General features: G+C 32.5%; 1 non-coding gene across 1 annotated transcript; it reads left to right on the top strand.

The window, feature by feature from the left end:
• The first annotated feature begins 4107 nt into the window (after nucleotides 1–4107).
• Nucleotides 4108–4214, top strand: LOC141423551 (U6 spliceosomal RNA). The gene has a single exon (XR_012448396.1). It is a non-coding gene; the product is annotated as a U6 spliceosomal RNA (small nuclear RNA).
• The last annotated feature ends 2808 nt before the right edge of the window (nucleotides 4215–7022 follow it).

The raw sequence follows: 7022 nt of genomic DNA, 5'->3' as shown, positions 1-7022 counted from the left end.
TGATTTAGTGGATGGAGCTACTAGGGTGTGGCAATTACATATTTGTGGCATGTGTAATAGAAGTAAAGAACACTCTGGGACCTCTAGTGTGAGAGATCAGGGTTTAAATGGGAGTTACCATTGAAATATCCAACCCAGGGAGAAAAACAAGAAGAAGAAGCCAGTGACATTGATCCCAGAAGTGTGAAGAGTGGGCACATACTCACAAACTGACAGAGCCTAATCTGGATTGCTCAAGCTACATATATTTTGTTCATTTTTCAAACAGTTAAAAAAGAAAAAACAATACTTAGTGACATGGAAAAATTGTCAAATGTTTAAATTTACGTTTTCATAAAAAATATTTTGAGGAGACCATATCCACTGTCATTGGCAGACTTGAGGGTAGGTAGTTGTGCCTGATGTGTTTCTCAATAAGTATGACATTGCTTTCTTTAGATTTTAACTTTTGAGCGATTATTATTTTAGAAATTTTGTTCTCCATGGGAAATTGATAATGGAGGGAGGAGGTTTTATTCAAATATAACATAACTTTATTATTGGCAATTTATTATTGATATTTTTTGTTAATTTGATTATGGCAATCTTGGTATGGTATCATTAATTTCATTATTCATAAAAGCTCAGATAGGTTATGTCAGACAACTGAGCTAGAAAAGTTTAGATGAACATTAGAAACATTATATAATGTTGAAACATTAGAAACAGTGTAAAGGTTGAGTGTACAGCTTTGATAACAGAGCAGATTTGGAGTTAATCTAATTAATGTATAGTTCTGATATAAATTATAGGATCTATGTGGAAAATCTATACTTTGCATCTGAGATTCCAAGAGGAACCGTAACAGACCACTTGTTTGTATTCAAGTAAGTTGGCCTAAGTCCTCCCTGAAGAAGACATCCAGAGCTATGTTTGACAATTAGCTTATTCTTTGAACCCAGAGGGTTAAAAAATGTTTAAAAGTTAAGGGTAGCTAGGGAAGAAAATTTATTTCTTTGTTCTTTAGTTTCCAAGAGAAGAAAATATTCATAACTTCTCTCTCCCTCTGTGATTACTCCTCCCCTGGATTTGAAGATTTACATATGTGACTATTAAATTTATCAAAAGAAAATGGACATCCTTATGCCCTATATATTTTTGCCTTTAGTACAAAACTACCTATGGAAATATGTATCTTTTTCTGTTCTGTGTCATATGATAAAGGAGACCTGCACCCCTAGAGGATCCTATCATTTCCTGGTGCTGAGTTAATAAGAGAACCTTAAAACGAGATTCATTATTAGGAGTTCCCACTAGCTCCTAGATATAAGACATATTCTCTGCTATTAGTTATATTATATTATATATTATTTATATTATATTATATATTCTTTTAATTATAAAAGAAAATATTTGTAGAATACAATTTACTTTACTATTTTATTTTTAATTGTCCTACAAATTAAGTGAAAGGAAAAAAACTGGTCATACTTATTCAGAAACACCTCAACCACAATTACTTACCCTCAAAACTGCCAATGAAAGTGGCTATGATCTCCTCAAAATGTTTTTTATGAAAACTCAAATTTCAACTTTTGACAATCTTTCCATGTCATTAAGTATTTTTTCTTTTAAAAACTATTTAAAAACTAATAAAACATATGTAGATTGAGGGATCCAGATAAGGCTTTGTCAGTTTGTAAGCCTAAATTACAAAGTCAAATATAATACTTTCATTATTTTACTCTTTTTGAATAATTTTCAATAGCTTTATTCTGCCTACTTAACTCCTTATTTATAACTCTGGCTTTGAAGTATTCTATAACCTCACTTGCCGTACCTGTACAATAGAGAGAAGCATATCTTTGCCTTGTAGTGCCTAGCACCTACTAGTTGCTCTGTACTTATTTATTTTTAAAAATCTCTAATTAATTAAAAATAAACAATATGCACCTTCTTCTCTAGAAACTATTTCCTCAATATGCTTATTAATATTCTCTTAATTTAAATATTACCTGGTATATAACATCCATATGAACTACTTTCATTCCATACTATCCATTCTTTTTGTTGGGAAATATATTTTAGTAGGGGTGAAAATTAAGAGTGTTTTCTGTATATTATTTGATAGTTTTGACAAGGAGAGCAAGAAGTAAAAGATACAAAGTGAATTTCAAATTCAGAAATATGGCACTGATATTTAGGAAGTTATTCCTTTGAGGGTTTTATCGTGTCATTTCTTATACTTGGTAAAAGTGGTCAATGCATTGTTTAGTATCTTTCTGTGAACAAAAACAGAGAAACAGATGGTGATATTGTTCATCTGGACTATTGACTAAACATAGATTCTCATCACAATTCACTCTGACCAGACTTGGGCATACCATTTCAGAGCGAGATACAGACAATTAAGTGAAAGAGAAAATAGACTTTGGAAGAGAGAGAGTATGAATGTCTATTTAGTCATATTTCTGCAAAGCTTATAAGAAGCTAATCCGTCATTTAACTCTGTTTTGTCTGAGAAAGGCAAAGTCCAATTCTGTGTGATGCATGGTTTTCTAGAGCTTCTAGAGTTTGTTTGTTTGTTTGGAAAGAAGCATTGTGGTAAAAGACAAAAAATTTAAAAGAATGTTTATTTTTCTCTGCATCCCTCTTGGACAACTATGAAGCTCAGTGATTTTTTTTTAATATTTGAGATGAACCACTCCTGTAGTCATACTTTTCATCTCAAAGGTGAAAATACTGTGTTGGGGAAAATATACTTTGTGAAAATATTTCCAATGTTTTTCTTTTTACTTAGTGGAAAATGTTCAGTTTTAGTTATGGAGAGATTCAGAAACATTGACAAAAATACTTCAAATAAAGCAGAATATAATCTGAATTAGTAAAAATACTTAAAAATAATTTTTCCCAAGTTTTTATTTATCTATTATAAACTTCTTTCTAATTTGCTTTATTCATAAAATATTCCTCCTTTTCCCTTCTTGGTTTTCTCTATCATTTGCTGCATAAATGAAATTTAGTATAAGGTGTGAAAAAGGCATTTAGAACATATTTTACTCATGGATTTCACTGACCAAAAGAAAGATAGTGTTTTGCAGAAAATGACAGGACAATTTTATAGGGATATAAAAAACAAAACAATGCATTTGGATGTGATACTAAGTGCAATGAAAACCAATGAAGGGAAGAATTAAGCAGAACTAGAGGACTAGTCCAATGACCAGGCAAAAGATTATAGAGGCTTGGACAGTAGAGAGGAAGAGAGATAGACAGACTATAAATATAGTTTTTCTGCATAACCATTCAATAGGTTTTACTGATGAATGCATGTGTGAAATGTGGAAAAGCAATAACTCTAGGTAATAGCTTAGTATTTTCTTCAGAAAATTACTTGGATGATAATGCCATTTACTGAGTTGGGAAAGCAGAGGGAAGAGCAAGTTTGATTGGGAAAAAATTCCGAGGTCTGGCTTTGTCTAAATAAAGTGTCTGGTTTTTTCAAAAGATACAGAAAACTCAAGTGCGAAGTTGAACCTATCACCCTACAGATAATTGGAAAGGTTTTAGTTAGAGTTATAAATTGTGGAACTGTCTGTAAAGTTATGGGATTGGACAGGATATTCTGCATGGATATATGGAAATGGACAAGGAGGAGGTCCAAGACAGAGGTCAAAGGTTTTCCAGTAGTGACGGATCTAGTAAAGTTGCAGAATTGAGGAGAGGAGTGTTTCAAGGTTGAAGGAAGTGTGGAGAAGAATGATATGACAAAGGCTAAGAGAAGAAATTTTGTAAGAAATAGATAATGGTAAAATAGGTCAAATAATTATTGAGATTTCAATTAAGAAAAAGCATAAAAATGACTACTGGACTCTTCAACATAATGGTTATTATCTACCTTGATATGGGCAATATCCATAAAGTAATAGATTGGAGGCCTGAATGGATCAAGGCCTCATCTGAGTGAAGGTGAGTGTGTAAATAAGATAGTAGAGGAATTATAGACAGTTCTATTTACAATAGTCAAACTGTGGAATCAGATTAAGTGTCCATCAGTCAATGAATGGATAAAAAATATAGTATATATTCACAATGTAGTATTATTAAGCCATAAAGAATGAAATTATGGTGCTCGCTTCGGCAGCACATATACTAAAATTGGAACGATACAGAGAAGATTAGCATGGCCCCTGCGCAAGGATGACACGCAAATTCGTGAAGCGTTCCATATTTTAAAAAAAAAAAAAAAAAAAAAAAAGAATGAAATTATGCCCTTTGAAGAAAAATATATGGAACTGGAGATCATCATGTTAAATGAAATAAATCAGACCAGCAAAGACTTAAATAGCACTTTTTTTCTCATATCTGGAATCTAGATCATCAATACCATGAGTGTAAAATGAGTACTATTTGTGGGTGGGTACAGTGGAGGGTGAAAGGAGACAATGAGGGGTGAATATGATCAAAGTATTTTATATGCTTGTGTGAAAATTGAACAATGGAGTCAATCAAAAATATTTTAAAAGGGGGAGGAAGAGTAAAAAATATTTACTCTCAATAGATATTGAAGAAAATGTTTGAAAGTGAGATACTAGAAAATATTAGATATTTCAAAATTTTTGGAATGATTTAGCAGATGGAGAGAAATTTCTGATAATGAAGATAAAGGGGATACTTGCACATTGGGATGGAAAGAAGGTCAATTTGTTAGTAGTAACAACATGGCAGAAAGAGAGTGAAAAAGGTCCTAAAGTGCTATTCAGTTAGATTAACGAGAAGACAAAGGAGTTTGGGGTTGTTGGGGTGTGTGTGTGTGTGTGTGTGTGTGTGTGTGTGTGTGTTTTCCCATCAATAGAGAATAAGGGGCTAGAGAAGCTATGCAGTGCTTAAGTGGGGAAAGAATAATGATTTTTCAGAGTATGAAACTGAGCATGTAAGGGAAAATATTATGTTTTCTAGGGATTATTGAGCTCCATTGAAATTTGTAGACTTAAATTTAAGAGTAGATCAATCAGCAAATTTGTTGTTTTATCACTGACACTAAATGTTTGCATAGAATCATGAGGTAGGCAGATATAAGGTGAAAGGTATTGTACTCATAGGACACATATGATAAGAGAAGAAATATCCAAACAGAATATTTGTGGCCTTAAGTCTTCTTCCTCTGTCTAGTGTTCTCTCTTAGCACCTCCTTGCTCTGCCTTCTTGGAAATATTTCTTTTATGTTATTTTCATAACTATAACTAAGCAAGGCATTGGCCAATATGAACTTCTTGGGTCCTGAGTTCTTTCTCAGACCATTTCTAACCTACTGCTGAATGTGACCCCATGGGTCTCTTTAACTTGTAAACCTCAACAGTCTCTTTTCTTGAGGTTTCCAGTATTCTTGTTCTTTTGGCAAAACAATAGTCTAAAATCCATTTTACTATTCTTATCTAACTCATTCCAGTGACCATTATTTGTCAAAATCCATGCTCCCAGTTCTTTTTCAGACATTGTTCTTAATTTATAATTTTCCATTGCTTTCTTAACCCTATATTCTTTCTTCAGACTTAGTAATGGGTTCTTATCATACCATTTTTCAGAAGGAAAGTCAAATGTTTTGTCAATTTTCTTAGAGTCATTTATGTTTTCCACTTGATAGTATTTGCTCAGAACCACTTATTGAATCTTTTTTCCAGGATACCATAATAAATCAGAGTATTTACTGGTAGGGATATTAGCCATTTCCCTGGCTTAATTCAGTCACAATGCTGAATTTTAATAAGCTTTTGTTGATCAATATTCTTCTCATCCTTATATTTTACATATTGGGGTTGTGAAGCAGTGGTCTCTTTCCACCCTGAGTGAATCTTGCACATATTCACTGTATGTGTTGTCTTTAAACCCTCCTCAAGCTGACCAAATCTTTTTTTTTTTTTAGTATACCTCTTTTTTTCCTTCCATATTGTAAAAAACAAGTATTCTGCTTTCTCCCCTTTTCTATAGCTACAAGAGCTCACTGGAATCCTCATCTAATTTACAACAGGTAACAACTTTATCACATCTTCTATTCTTTCAAAACTTAAATCTTTTTTGCTTCCATGTTCTGATACATTTTCCAATTTCTCACAAATTTATCACTGTAAACAATGCCACATGGTTCAGTATTTTATTACATGTGCACCACACCTTAATGTGAAAATTTTAGTCTTTTTAGTAATCAGTAGGTCCAAATTCTCAGATTTATTGCTTATTCATAACATAATTCCAATGCAAGTACGACTGAGGAACCTGACAGAATTAAGCTCTGTCTTTGTACATGTCTGCATGATCTCTATGGCATGTGGGAAAACATTGGTACTTGCTGCTTCCTTCTGAGTTTCTTCCTGGAAATAAATATATCACTTTGATATATTAAATTAGCCAAAACAAATCCCAAGTTTACCTTCGAAATGGCAAGAAAAACCTACAAAAAGAAGAATACCATAACATTTGTAAAAAGCCATAACACCTATCACATAGGCCATTAAAAATTTATTAATTGAAAGAATGAGAAGTTACTGCAAGAAAGTATAGTTAACAAAAGACACGATATGTTTTTTCCTACTACAAGAGGCAATGAAATAGTACCTAAGGAATTGGTTAATACAAAGTCACAGACAGGAAAAGAATTATTTACCTGGCCAGGAAATAATATGTGAATGCAGTAGCATATGCCTAACAGCAATCAAGTAGATTAACTGAAAATCTGTCACTGAGAATGAAAACCCCATATCAAATAGCATATTTACTTATGCCCTCTGATTACAGATATATCTGTTTATAAAAGAAGCCACTTTGTAATTGGATATATTAACTTTCCTTTCTTTTTCAAAAACAATTATTTTCCTTCTATAAGCAAGGACAAAGGTAGGTAATATAGTGCATAGGTCTGTGGACTGGAATCACGGAATTGCTGATAACTTCTACCTGTATGAGCTTTGAAATATTACATGGGAATATCTTCCAAACTTGAGTTGCTCATAGTCTCTCTCATGACTTGGTAACTTAAGATTATTAAA

Source organism: Castor canadensis, chromosome 5 (genome assembly GCF_047511655.1).
Source record: "Castor canadensis chromosome 5, mCasCan1.hap1v2, whole genome shotgun sequence".
In the NCBI taxonomy this organism is placed as follows: Eukaryota; Metazoa; Chordata; class Mammalia; order Rodentia; family Castoridae; genus Castor; species Castor canadensis.
This window is presented reverse-complemented; position numbering and strand designations above follow the sequence as displayed.